Source organism: Cupressus sempervirens, chromosome 5, assembly GCF_028749045.1.
Source record: "Cupressus sempervirens isolate cs-2001-9-10 chromosome 5, ASM2874904v1, whole genome shotgun sequence".
In the NCBI taxonomy this organism is placed as follows: Eukaryota; Viridiplantae; Streptophyta; class Pinopsida; order Cupressales; family Cupressaceae; genus Cupressus; species Cupressus sempervirens.
In genome coordinates, this window is record NC_143122.1 from 550,953,942 (window position 1) to 550,969,310 (window position 15,369).

General features: G+C 36.6%; 1 protein-coding gene and 1 non-coding gene across 11 annotated transcripts in view; one reads left to right on the forward strand and one right to left on the reverse strand.

Moving 5' to 3' along the window:
- The first annotated feature begins 2,492 nt into the window (after positions 1-2,492).
- Positions 2,493-15,369, forward strand: part of LOC149557119 (DExH-box ATP-dependent RNA helicase DExH8-like) — a 52,020-nt gene continuing 39,143 nt past the window's right edge. For 5 of the 10 annotated variants that reach the window (XM_089831831.1, XM_089831837.1, XM_089831838.1 and 2 more), the window contains exon 1: positions 2,832-3,006. The gene's annotated coding sequence lies outside the window, so the exon portion shown is untranslated. Of the gene's footprint in view, positions 2,705-2,824; positions 3,007-15,369 lie in introns of those variants that run through there. The other 5 variants (XM_089831832.1, XM_089831835.1, XM_089831841.1 and 2 more) reach the window with 2 other exon arrangements.
- Positions 7,245-7,317, reverse strand: TRNAF-GAA (transfer RNA phenylalanine (anticodon GAA)). Its single transcript has one exon. It is a non-coding gene; the product is annotated as a tRNA-Phe (tRNA).

Here is a 15,369-nt window from a genome sequence, read left to right on the forward strand (position 1 = left end):
GAATGTTGTGCTTGCCAAGATCACTAAGAAGCTTGATTATTGGCTTACAAAACTATTCTCCCTTGCTGGAAAATTCTAAATTTGCTCGAAGGTTCTTGCAGCTACTCATGTCTATTATTCTTCTTGTTGGGCTCCCTCCAAAGCCTCCTACTAGAAATTGGAAAGATTGTTCAGGGATTTTCTCTGGGCTTCTGGTTCCGATCATCATGGCTTTCATAGAGTTGCCTGGAATTTTTGTTGTCTCCCCAAAGAATCTGGTGGTCTTGGCCTACTTTCCACATAGAAACAACGCCTTGCTCTTTATGCTAAATGGATTATTTGTGCCATCACTGGAGATGAAGCCTGGAAGATTTTGGACATTGCATATCTTCCAGCTTTCCCATCAACGAGCCTGCTTGGAAAGGGATTGGTTTCCACACCCTTCTCATCATGCATGAGCCAGTGACCATACAGGGCTCATTTGTTATCAAGAGCATATGGAAGGCCTGAGAAGCTATCAAGCCTTGGCTTCGATGGGTTGGTGATGAGTTCCGCAATGGCCTCTCCTTGAATCAACAAAACATTTGGTGGTCTCCCCTATTTTCCATTTAGGGTACTCCCCTTGCCAAGACTCAAGGTGCTAGTGCTCTGCATTTTTTCAAATAATGCTTCAGAACTCCCAATGATCTCTTCTCGAGGGTTACCATGAGTTTCAGATCCTGGGAAGATATGCAAGTCTAGTACCACCTTATCCGTTCAAATTGGCAGACTTTTGACCTTTTGCTCTCTTCAATTCTAGTTCACTTAATTCATAAAGTGGATATTCAGTCTGTTCGACCTTGGTGGCATGATTGGAAGTGGTATTGTGCCACTCATTTTTCCAATTATAAGCCAAGTTTGGGATATAGATGGCTTTTGCCCCATCTTCCGATGGTGGATACGCTCAATCAAAGATGGCATTTGCAATCTTCTCTTTCTCAATGGAGAAAACACTTTGATACCATTTGGAGTGCTATTACAGAACCCAAGATTGCCCATTTTGCTTGGTGTCTTGCCTTCCAAGGTCTTCCCCTAGGGCCTCGGCTCAAGCATATTAGGGTTCCAGATCCCATATGCCCTTTTTGTGGACAACTAGAGTCTTTCATGCATATCTTTTGGTTTTGTAGGTCTGCCCAAAATTATTGGCGTTGGATTCATGATTTTTTCAAGCCATTCAGGCCTGAACCCTTCTCTTGGCACATGGTTATACTAGGTGATTCCCCAAAAATCCCTCGAAAATTCACCTAGATTTGGCATACTTTCAGGATGAAAATTTTGTTTATTCTGTGGAAAGATAGGAATGTTGTTCTTTTTACACATAGTTTTCTGTATATTAATATCACCATTTACACTAAGGCATACATTTGTAATAATGTAATTATGTAGATTGGGGTGCAAGCAAACAAAGTTGCCCTGGAGATGGCTCACCTATAGGAGCTACTGAATCATTGGGGCAATACCCCTTGCACTATTGTCAAATTTCCTCTAGATGCCTCGGCAGACACTTTGACATCTCATGGTCACCATTTGCGGCGTCATTCCTCAGGTCACCACTCACACACCTTGCACTCCCAGGCTTCCCGCCACCGCTCTCCTAGCGGTGGTGATGGTGGATGGAGGCGCCGCTCAGCTTCCCTGCCCCATGTTGGCTCTACCTAGTCCTCGACTCCTCCTCCTGGTGCTCAGCGAGAGCTTTTTGGGAAATGGCCTCACTGGGATCTAGCGATTTCTCCTTCGCGGCCAAAGATAAAAGATGCAGAGGTTGCCACTGATCCTCTTGCAGCTGCTACTGATGATGGCTAGACTGTTCCCAACGTGCCCTCCAATCCCAAAGATGATTATGATCATGATGAACCACCACCCTCGACAGGCACTACTTTGGTTGCCTGAGGTTGCTTTATATGTTTTTTTTAATGAATAGTGTCTAATTTCGACTGCGGCCATGTGAACTTATTCGTAGGGTGATCTTTTATCCCTCTGCCCTTTTTTGTGAATTGTAAATTTAGTATATTATTTATTAATAAAAAAGGACTATTCATCAAAAAAAAATTAGTACCTGCCTTATACAAGGTAGGGATTAAAAATATTAGCGTGTTAGGACGTGTGAACTTATTCGCAGATGATTTTGTATCCCCAAACTTTTTTTTGTGAATTATAAACTTAGTATATTATTTATTAATAAAAAATGACTATTCATAAAAAAAAAATTAATACCTAGGGATTAAAAATATTATTAGCGTGTTAAGCCTAACGAGAATTTCCACCTTAAGCTCTCTTCTCTTATAGGTACATATATAGCGATTAATAAAAGTCTCATTTTTATTTAAAGCACGTCGGAGGAAAAAAGGAAGCTTTGTTTCTCACACGGTAAGGTCAAATAATATCAGAAAAAGAAAAGACCAAAGGTCTTGGACTATACTAGAAATGTATAAAGCGCGCCAGCTTTAATGGCAAACACACTTTCTTGGACTATCCTAGAAATGTATAAAGTGCGCCACCTATAATAGCAAACACACTTTCCCTCTTTGCATTGCAGAACCCCAAAGATAGGATATGGCAAGTAGGAGCAGCGACGCCACCACCTCAATGGATTTTGAATCTTTACCTGTCAGAATGCGAAAAGATCACATTGTCGACAAAGTTAAGATGAACAGAGTTACCCTTATCGTAGCTGACACTGGTTCAGGTAACAATAATTCTCACACTTCATATTGTACGACCTCAATTGAGTAGTACTGTTTAAAGTAGTTTAAGAAGCACATGTTATATTAACTTGTCTGGGTCTCACTATTTCAAGTCTTCGTAGAGCCAGATGGACCCAGTAAGCCTCAACTCTTAAATATCCCACTTATCACCGAGAAACACTGGGGAAAATTGTGGAATATTTATAGGTCAGTTTACCAGGTGTTCATTTGCTGCTTGATACCAAAATATTGGGCTTTTCTACGGTGCTTGGAAGACGAAGGGGGTCTAATGGAGGCCCACATTGTAATTTGCAACGATTCACAGTTCTAATAGAATTCTGTTGATTTTTATTTGGTTGATATTTAGTGTAGGAACATCTGGTAGAATCCAGGGTTGGTTTAATTATAACCTCTTTCGTGTTCTATTTTTTGGAGTAGTCTAGGTTAAGTTCTTCCTTCATGCACCTGACACAATGGTGTGTGTTCCTCAAATATTGTCTTCATTTCCATTTGTAGAGTGACTTAAGTTACAGCATCGGTGTGCTGATCTATGTCAATTCAATGCTGGTACTCACTTAAGTCTAACTCATGCCAATGTATTGCTTCTGTGTTTGTTGCCCAGGAAACCAATTTTAAGTATTTAACTAACTGTCATGAGGGGTTAATGAACTCTAAGGATATAAAATGCATCTAGTTAGGTTATTAATAAACAACACTCAACTTGGTTTTGATTTAATTTTAAATGAATAAGGTGATAGGGGTTTTCCAATTTATTTGATAAATTAGAAGCAGGGAATCTCCTGCGGCTTGGGCCTTAGTTATACATTTCATTACATAAATTATGTCTCAAATTTATTTCACATTTTAAATGCATTAGAAATCTATTCCAGTGCTTTCTAATCCAAAAGTGAATCTGGATCATCATCAAAATCAATAATCAAATTTAGTGACTGTTTCTCAGTGGTTGGACACTATTTGTCCTCCTGAATGCTGTTGCATTGCAGGGTAAAAACGGTACTTTGGTGGCAAGGTTGAATGTTTTTACATATTTAGATTCCTCTTGAAAATAGTGCATTTGCAAAATAGCAGTTTGTTTTGAGTTAGTTTGCAACTTGTTTTTGTTTCCTGAAGATGGTGGATTCATGAGGACTAATCACTCAACTGGTTATATAATGATCAATTTGCAGGAACTGGTGGTTTTATCATGTTTTAACATGCAAGAAGAGGAAACAAGAGGGAGCATTTTGTCATCATATCCTCATGTTCGGGACTATAAAATGCCCAAAGGGGCATGTTGTTTTCCAGGAAGGCATAGCAGGCATCTTTAGTCATTTTCTTAGCTATTACAATTGAAGATGAGAATTTTAGGATTTCGGACCAGCTGTTTCAGTGTGCACAATGCTACTTGTTCATGCAAAAGGGGTCAAAGGGATTGCCGAACAAAACACAAGGACTGGTCTGTAGCAAGGTCACCAAATGGTACATGAAGAAGGACAAAACCAAAGCAAAAAGAAACATAAAGAACCACAAAGATAGAACAGAGGAGGAAGAAAGGGGAGTGCCAATGTTCCAAGAGGGAAAACTGCACCCCTCTAAGAAACCTGAGTTGCCAAGAAGAACCTCTGAACATAGGGATAAGTTGTGGAACCAATTGAAACACCAGGCCGCCTCTAAGAGGTCCTTGAAGGGGGAGAACTAAGCTGAGAATCCCTTTGAGGCCTCACCGATTTGGAGTGATTGGAACGGGGAGGGTCAGACATCCTCTCTATACCACACGTCAAAGAGAACCCCACAAAGAAGGAGGTGATAAGATGAGATGAGTGTAGGCATGTAAGAGTTGATGATGGGAAGAGTCGTCATCAAGCCTAGTGGCTTCCTGGAGATAGAGAGCAAAGCACTTATTATCCGTGAATTTGAAGAAGTTAGAAATGTCGTGTGTCTGTAAAAAGGCAGTAAAATCTCTCGTGGATCTCATAAAAATAGGGCAATAGAAAATGAAATGCTCCTCCAGCTTGATCTCCTCGATGCTATGAAACTTGAAAATCCTTTCTTTTTCTGTTAAGATGATGATCAGTCTTAGAGTGAAGCTTATGGCAGCCCATCCTGAAGGAACCTAGGGAGATCCCGAGAGAATGGGACCAATGGTGTGATAAGTAAGAAGGGCGGACAATGAGTATGTCCCTCATTTCATGGAAGTGGCGCCCATAGAGAGGTCATATAGTTATTGATTGAAACTAGCACCCACGAAGGCCTAATGAAGGCAACTGACTGATAACTACATGTTCATAGTGGATTTGAAGAAGTTAGTTTTTCCTTGGGTTTTTCCCCTGAATTGGTTTTCTTGAGGGTAATTTATGTGTTTTCTTTCATATATGGGTATGTTTGATTGTTCCAATTCTCACAAGTGCATATATCAATCTACGACAAAGAATGAAACAATTTATGAAAGATCAAAGGAAAATATTTCTTAGTTCCACTCAAGCAGACAAAAGAAGCATGAAGTTGATTCCAAGCAAAGTTCAACATCTTAGTGGCATAACTAGGAGCTTTCTGCAGATGATAGTCATTGAAGAGGTTGATAAAACACCTGAATTTAACTATTCATGTTGTTTGATTGTCCATGAAAGTGGAACAATACTTTTAGAGGAATGTGTTTGTTTGTGATGAACTAAACAATGGATTAACAAGGCATTTTTATGTATCAGTTGTATAATATCTATTGCAACATGACATTAATACCCACCAGAGTTTGATATACAGAAAAGTCTTACTTCTTTGGGCTAGAAAACCAACTTGGGGCATAACAATTATTGGATTAAAATGAAATGACTTTATTTACATTAAAAAGACCGAAATGGCGTAAGGGACCTTTGAATGCATTTGATTCTACAACTCAAGGATTCACAAGATAATTGCTATCCTTTTGAATGAGAGAAACAACTAGATAGGTTGGCCGTGACTAACTTGAAGCTAGTGCGTTTGGAGCAAGATTGTAAGAATAAAAGATGCGATTAACCACGAATTTTTTTTTGCAATTTATTGCAAAAACTCAAAAGACCAGCCTAAAACTAATTTTTTCATAGCAGAAAATTGTGGGATTGTGAGATTTTAATTCGATTGCACTCAATTGTTTTGATCATGAAAATTGTGATGCAATTAATCATAATTGTAATTCAATTGCTTGTGATTTTTGGGTTTATAATATTTTTCTTTTGGCTTGAAAATTTATTGCTGATAATATTTTTTCTATTATGGTTTGTAAACAACATCTGCAAGTAACATTCAACGCACAAAAATCACATGCAAGCAACATGCAACTCACAAAATGCACATGCAAGCAACATGCAACTCATAAAATGCACGTGCAAGAACATGCAACTCACATGCAATCCTTTGAAAATCATTATCACCACATTTGCCTATTGAAGGCCAAACTCGAAAATCAGTTCGATCCAAAGTCAGATACGGTGTGGATTCACTCGAAATTCAGCATTAGACTGGGTAATTCGGTTGATATTCACTAAGAAGGACCCTACGCAATATCTAGCGACTTTGTGAGACTTTTCAAATGCTCGTGCAAGCCCGAAACAAATAATGATTCTCGTTCATGTACATTGAGCTTGACATTGCAGATAATCAAGGTGTGTCAAATGACTTTAGCTGACACTACAAGAGATGGCTTTTCGTCTTTATTTTGACATACATGGCTTTTGTCTTTAGGTTTAGTTTTCGTCATATGGCTTTTGTCTTTATTATATATTTGATAAGTTAAGTTTCTAAATACGACAATATATATTTAATATTGAAACATTTAAAATATCTAATTTAGCTTCTAAATTGCTATGTATCTAACATGATTTTTTAATAATAATGAATTTCAAAATATTATAGTATATAATTATTTAACTTTTAATAATAATATTGAACTTTTAATATTTAATATCGTACTTCTATATATTTCTATTTATTTTATTTTATTTTATTTTTGTAGAAGATGAACAAAAATGTAAACTTGTGACATACATTATAGCAACTAACATTAGGTATAGACATATAGATATCAGACAAAAATAAGGCCAGGCCAACCTAGCATAGCAATGTATGTTAGACGGTATATATATATATATATATATATATATATATATATATATATATATATATGTATGTATGTATGTATGTAAGCAAGTTATTAGGTTGTTGATTTTGCTATTGAAGCAGCACCTATAGGACCAGCAACATATCCTGTTAATAGGGTTCATTGCTAGGGCCCCTACTAGAACTATTATAAAGGGATGGGGGCCCTCTGCATCGAAGAGTTGTGCTACCTCACCCCTACCCATAGGAGATTCTAGCCAAAGGAGGTGGTTGCAAACACGAATCACACCACCCTTAGAATAGTAGGGCCCCTATAGAATTGTAGGGTTGGCAATCAATAATTTTGTTGCGCTTGAGTTGATTCAATTGGTTCCTTGATCAACCTTGTCCAAGCAAGGGCCTGAGGGCCTATCTATCACCACTCTTAAGCTTCTTCTAAAGAAAATATGCGGTGAGCATGGATCGAACATGCAACCTTCAGATCTTCAGTCTGACGCTCTCCCAACTGAGCTATCCCTGTGCAGTCATGGTACACACACACACACACACACACACACACATATATGTTCTTATGTGTGAATGTATATATATGTATGTACACACTAGGAAAGCTCTGTTAGATTACCTAATGCAGAGCTCTCCCTTAAATAGGCAATTATGGTGTGGTGTGGCCTTAGATTGCTTCAAGTACCCCAAAATGGAGTCAAGAGAGGGCTCTACACCTTTGAAACAAAGTTACTCGAAATCATAGCCTAGGCACTCAAAAGAGCACAACTAGGTCTTCAACACTAAACCTCCAAACTAGATTTATGCTTGAAATGGGAACCTATGAGTTTATAGGGGAGTGGAAAGGTTCTAGAATACTAATCCAACTCACACTAGTGGGTTTTGTCTGTTGATCTTGTTCCCAAGGATCATAGATAGAAAAATTGCCTTTTTGGCCTAATTGCTTGGTTTTGTGAAGGAAACACAAAATTGATGATTGTCTAGGTTAAGTCACCAAATAGGAAACATGTGGGGATCTACTAGATATCATTATCCACCCTCAGATTGGTTTCATCCATCCCCCAAGTTCCTACAACATTTCAACACCTACTGTCCTGCAACAAACACATAGAGATGTTTGACCTAGGGCTCGCTAGCAAAAGTGATTACCTTGCTTTCCATCTCCAATTCTTTAGGGACCATATTGTACATCTTCTACATCTTCCTAACTTGCATTTTACCAAGTGGCATGAGTTTTCCATGATGGGAATGCAAGTTAGGACATTATTTCTAAAGCTAGTCACTAAACGAAGGGTTTTGCTGCACTCGAGAAAAAAGTTCAGATAACTTTAGTTGTAGGGTACTTCAAACCCTCAGGACCACTTGCATTATCTTGCTACGTTGTTCAGGATTCCAAATCAATCGTTTATTCACATGTGCCAATCTATATATTATGGAAATGCAGTGTTTACAAGAAAAATGGGATCTTTTATTGATTCAAAATGCAAAATTACATATTTTGTGTGTGTGTCTTCCACCTACTTGAAAGGGCTATATGAAGACCTTTCCCGACTAATCCAACAGATTTTCAAAGGTTGTGACCATTGAGAGTGATTAGGTGAAAGTTTATTAATCGTAAATGAAAAACTGTCAGCCTTGCCGAGTAGTCAGTATTAGCCGAGTCTGCTCAGTCATTGAAGGCAGTTCCCTCGTAGATGCTGAGCATTCTAGTGTTAACTGAGTTCGGAGGCAGTGTCGACCAAGTTGGGTTAACTAGAATGTGATATTTTGGGACTGGTTTGTCCCTCTACATAATCCTACTACAATGCCTAGGTTTAGGAATCGTAAGATCATTGTAGATGTTTACTAGGACTTTATCAAGATTAACTAGAATCAAACTTTTGAATGTAATGTCCCCATTTTTTAGTAGGTTCCTACAGTTGACCAGATCAGTTCACCATTGCGACCCTCGTGAGCTAATAGTGGGATTTGAGGGTTTTAATTGTGTGGTTATAGGCTTTCTAGTAGTCTATGGTGTGTTTTGGCTCCGTTTGAGGGATTTACTATTTATAGTAAGTCAATCTGTTGGTTCTGATGAGCTCAGTTGAGTTAGAGGAGTTGGCTGATGTTCTCAGCCTTTACTTCGAGCTTCCAGTTTGGGCTTCAAGAATCTTTGAGGGAGCGTTTATTTATAGTAAGTCACCCCGTTAGGTTCATTCATCGTCTTTTATCATCAGGATTATTTTGGTGTTGTCAGATTTCGATTCTAATGCTTCTTCAGTTGTTTTCGCAAGAGGGGTGAATTATTATTATTCATCTAAATACATTGAGGTTGCTTTTTTTGTTGGTGTTGTTGGTTGGTCACCTTAGTATTACAGCTCGTTGGAAGCGGGACAAAAAGTTTTAAATCGTGGCAACAAGTACAATGGCTTTGGGTGTCAAAATATTGAGTTATGGTGGAAAAGGTCATTTTTGAAGCCAAAAGCAATTAATAAATTATATTAATGGCACTTTATTATATTTTAATGTTGTGTAGAGGAAACTTCTTAAGTGGAGTTCTTTTCAGAAACCGGTGTCATTTGAAGATTATAAATATGAGGACATTTGATGAGAAAAGCATCCAGTTATTTGATTATCTTATCTTTCTTTGTTGTCTTTGTGACACTTCTGAAGTTCTGATTTTTGTGCCCTTGCTGAAGTATAAGGGTTTGGTATCTAAAGCTGAAGTATTGTAGATTCAATTCTAAGATTGCTTGGCAAATTGTGTTGAGGTATACGATTTTTCATTTCTCCTACTGTATTAACTGATGCTAAGGAGAAGTTTAATTTTTCTTGTTGCTAGAGGTTGTTTTGGAATTTGTGAAGGGATTAACTGGAGTTGTTATATCAAATTGTGTGTTGGTTAATTTGGAGTTGGTTGAGCGCCAATTCATATATATTGTTGGGTGTTATTTTCTATCTGCACTTTGGGAGCAACGTTTTACATATGTAGTTGCATTTGTTTGTTGGAGAATTCTTTTGCTGTTGCTAGACTTTATTTCAAAAGGTTTCAAGGCATGTCTTACCTATAAGTTCATGGATTGTAACTTATATTTTTTCTGGGTATTGTTCATTTAGATAATATGAGATATTTTATCAATTGGGTTGTTGGTATTTTGTGAAAATACTCAGTATCTAAGTTGATATTAAAATCTAGAATTTCCAGTTGTATATTCCCTATGTAATATCCAAATATTTGAGCTGAAATAATTATTGTAATATCTTCTATTTTTCTACTATATTGTTGTATCATAAATTGCAAAGCCTCAAAAACAAAAAAAAGAAATCATTTCTTTGACACAGATTGTTTGAGAGCCAACAGAGTTCATTATAGTGGTATCAAAGCTTGCTTGCAAAGTGTTTGACAAAATGTCAAACAACTGAATTATAAAATAATTTGGTGTTTGATGAAGTTATAACCAGTTGGGGTTATTACATTGAATGTGCTTTTACAAATGCCCTTACCACACATCTATGTCTTTCAAAATACATTGCTAACACTAAAAACATGGATGAGATAACAGAATTAGCTCGAGTCCTATCTTCATTGAGGTCATATTCTTCCCCAAACATCTTCATAAGGACACCAATTACAAGTTCGTGAATGAAATTGATAATACCTTCCAAATGTTCCACTATCAGCACATTTGTGATCATCATTTGCCTCTTTCTAGAAAACTATTTTACTAGAGTATCCATCTTAGAGTGAAGTCCACAAAGCTAAGAGATAGTAGGATTTAGAGCAGTAATATAATGAGAAAGACTTGTGAGGGGATTTAGAGCAGTAATGTAATGAGAAAGACTCACCTTGCAAGTCCTTTATAAGCATTAGTGTAAAAGTAGCTGCCTTTCTCATTATGATCTAATGTCACAAATTAGTAATGCATTAAATAAAACATTACTCATAACCCTTTAAGCGCTAAAAGCTTGCCTTTTTTCTCATAAATTTTGAATAATGTATCAAGATCGGGATTATACCCGAAGATAATGACATTAAAATTCGATGTATCTTGTCTTATTTCACTTATGGAGATCTATCCATGTCCGGAGGTAATCATAATGAAGAGTGAAAGTTTCAAGTGCAAGATTTTCCCTTAAATTCCTCCCATCAAATAGTGACCCATCTTAATAATAATTAGACTTCTGTTCTTATGTTTGCTGCTATAGATTAATTAATTCCAAGTGCGTAATAATATTATTACCCAAGCTTTAAGCCAAAGAATATGATATGGTTAATGAATGAGTATAAACATCAGAAAGTGTGTATATATAAACATATAAATATATATATATATATATCAATATGTGTATATATAAATATTTTTATATATGTGTGTATATATGTTTATATATATATATATATATAGAGAGAGAGAGAGAGAGAGAGAGAGAGAGAGAGAGAGAGAGATTCATATATATTTGTAAGTATCAATATAAGCATATATATACATATCTATGTGTGAATGTATATGTATATGTATACATACACATACATTTCTATATACATATATATCAATATATATGTAACAAGACATACCTGTAATATCAAGGTTGGCCCAGTTAACAAATTTACCAAAATTTACTAATAAATAGGTTCTGCATCAATTCATAAAACATGATGTGACTAAGGCCATTCCTTTAAGGCCTATATTCTACATAATGGTATGTCCATCAGCTCTGGAATTGCCTTGAATAACTTAAGAAATGTTGAGAGGGGGAGGGGGTGAATTAGTATTTCAAAAATTTAAAAGTAAATGTAACTGAAAGAACACAAAGAAAAACAAAGACACATGAATTTATCTCATGGAAACCCTTTTGGGTAAAAACCACGGTATCACTAATCACTGCAAATGTGGGTTGCAACCCAGTACATCCAAGGCTCCAACCTTCTCAACAAAAAGCAGGCTTCAACTTGATCAGACTGAGGCAACAATAAAGATGCAACAATTTCTTCCTTCCTCATTTTCTATCACTATCTTCTTGCTTCAAATGAAAATTTCACCCTCTAATTCACACTCTACCTAAAGAATTGAAAAACCTCTTTATGTTCCTTACTCTCTGCATGCATATCAAAATCGTATCTCTGACATGGGTACGCAACCTGTCCATAATGCTCTCATTGCTACCTGCATAAAAGTTACTGCTAAAGTATGATCATTACATCTTGTGGTAAGAAATTCAAGAATCCCACACAAAGAGTGTCGACAGTTACAAAGGGTGCAGTGAAGAAATACTGCCAAGGAGTTCAACACTTGGCAACTCAAAGAAACAGATTGCAAGAAGGGCTTCCATAGAACCATTTCTTGTGGACTAAATATTCTCCAGTGGACTGCAGACTAACATTCTCCTGTGGACTAACTTTCCCGTGGAGGAACTTTCCTGTGGAGAACTTTGCTGTGGACAAAATTTCTTGTGGACTAACTTTCCGTGGACTTCATTTTCCCACAGAAACAAGTCACTTTGCCTAGAAGATTGAAATGAAAAATACTAACAATCTCCCCCATTTTTCATTGATGGCAACCCATATTGATACCACAATATTCCTAAAACTGAGTTATCCTGAAGCTGAACATACAAATCCCCCCGCAAGCATACGACATAAGAACATTCAACTCCCCCTGCAAGCATATGACATAACTCCCCTTTTGACATCAATGACCATGAGATATAGCAATGAAAATCTTCCCCTGAACATATGCCATTTAATTAGGCAGAAGAACACCGAGCTTGTTTCGAAGATACTCAAAGCCAAGATAACGGTTTTGTAAAAATATCAGCGACTTGTTCCTTTGAACAAACATATTCTAGCTTGACCATGTTGTTAGCAACTTACTCTTTCAAATAATGATACTTAATAGGAATGTGCTTGGTGTGGGAGTGCATAGCAGTATTCTTAGAAATATCAATGGCACTCGTATTATCACAATATCTGCAGATAGGATAATCAAATTGAATCTTCTAATTATTCAATCTGTTCTACATCCAAATTACCTAAGTGCAACATGAAACTGCTGTAATGTATTCTGCGTCAGCAATAGATAAAGAAGTGCAAGACTGTTTCTTGTTGAGCCATGAAACCAAACAATCTCCTAGGAAGAAAGCACACCCACTTGTGCTCTTTTTGTCATCAATCGAGCCACCGCAATCTGCATCTATAAAGGTTGTAAGAGAGAAATCAGAACTCTTAGGACACCAAAGACCATATTCAGTAGTGCTTTTCAAATATTAAAAATTTCTCTTGACAACTTTAACATGTGTTTGCTTGGGAGATGCTTGAAATCTAGTTGATAAGAATCTAACCTAGATAATCCACAGGTCTAATGGTGCAGATCATACTTGACTCTTTCAGTTATATATTCTCAATGAATGGCATTTAAAATAATTTATATGTTCTCTATAGGTGCCGGCGATCTGTAGGAAAATACCTTAGTTTGTCTTTGACTAATCTTAGTTAGGCATAACTAATATTTGCATTGTGATCGCCGGCTTAGGGATGACTAATTATTAGTTATTTTCCAAGGGTTATGTCCCTTGAGGGACATACCCTCTAGAAGAATATATAGGCAGGTTAAGAATGTAGTTTGGAGACACACAGATACAATACAGTCTGATCTTGAAGCATTCTTCTTCCCACGGATTTATAGCAGCGATTTTCCAATCACACAAGTTTGTGAATAGAAGCCTGGACCTGCAGTTGTCATTAATATATCTGCCTTAAAAGATCTGAATATACGAATTGTAGCAAGGATTATTCTCAGCAACTCTGAGTTTGCATTCAAGGCTCACAAATTTGTAGAACTGTACATGGTATTAGAGCCTTGTTATCAGATCTAGGGCTTTGCAAATTTTTAGTGATCAGATTTTTTCTATTTCAGTAGTTGTCATCCATTTCCAATGGCATATAAAATCGGGCCTGAGGACAGATTCGATGGGAAGGAACATTTTGAAGCATGGAAATTCAGAATCTTGATGATTCTTGAAGAAAATAATGTTAAACAGTTTGTTAATGGAGCATCCAAACAGCCACCAGTTGAACCTCACAAATCCATATGGACCAATGGAAATAGAAAATCCATTCAAATCATGTTCGATGGAGTTAAGAATGACATCGTACCTATGCTTACAAAACACCAAACTGCCTACGATATGATGAATGCATTACGGAATGCATTTGAAGTAAATAATGCAACAAGGGTCCTTGCACTAAAAAGACAACTAAATCACATCCAGCTAAAGAAAGGAGAATCAATAAACTCTTATTTCCTAAGAGTTGCTGGCATTAGAGATGAATTATCAAGCATAGGAACCATCATTAATGACACCAGACTAATGCTCATGGCCATAGATGGATTGCCAGAATCATGGGAAACATTCGCACAAGGAATAAGTGCTAGAGATCAGCTTTCAGACTTTAATAGACTCAAGAATGATTGTCTTCAGGAAGAGTCAAGAAAACTAAAGAAAGGAGGAAAACCAAAAGTAGAAGATGAAGAACTTTACGTTCTTAATGCCAACTCTTATAAAGGCAAGAAAAAACACTTCAAGAAGAAAAAGGGAAATCAGAAAAACAGAAAGCCCAAGAAAGACCTTTCTAAAATAAAGTGTTTCAAATGTGAAAAATTTGGACACTATAGATCAAATTGTCTGGAAAATTCCAAACAATAGGCAAATTGTACAAATGTTATAGAGAAGAAGAAACTTATGACCTTGAGAACCGTGTCTTGTATTCCTCTCTATCAAATGAAATCTCAAATAAGGCATGGGTAATTGATAATGGATCCTTCAGACATATAACGAGATACAAAGAAACTCTAGATTCCTTCTCAGAGAAAGTTAACGGTGAAGTTACTATTGGTGATAACTTTGCACACTCAGTTGAAGGAATTGGTAGCTACACTTTAAAGCTAAAGACAGGAAATACTCTTCTTCTTAAAGATGTACTATATGTACAGGGATTAAAAGAAACTTAATCTCAATTACAGCATTAGAAGATGATGGACACAATGTTGCATTCGTGGATGGCAAAGTATTAATTTAGGCTAAGAACTCTTCCATCAAGAAAGCTAAAGTAATTGGTCAAAGAAAGGGATATTTGTATGAATTGAATATAGAACTCAGTAGATCCATTCAAGCCCTAGTTCACGAAGCAGAAGATTCAAATGAAATATGGCACAAAACATTAGGGCATCTAAACTTTAAAACCTTATCAACGATGGAAAAGATGGTTACCGGGTTACCTAAATTAAATAAAGATCACCCTAGTATTTGTAAAGGGTGTGCTCTAGGTAAAAGTACTAGAAGTCCCTTTCATGATAGTACTAGGAAAACAAATAATGTACTTGAGTTAATTCATTCAAATTTATGTGGATCTATGTCTGTCCCCTCTCTTGGAGGATTTTGGTATTATATCTTGTTAATAGATGACTTCTCTAGGAAAACATGGATCTATTTTTTAAAATGCAAGGAATCAGAAGAAATCCTACAAAGATTTAAAGAATTCAAAACATTAATTGAAAATTTTTCAGGACATGAAATCAAAACCCTTATA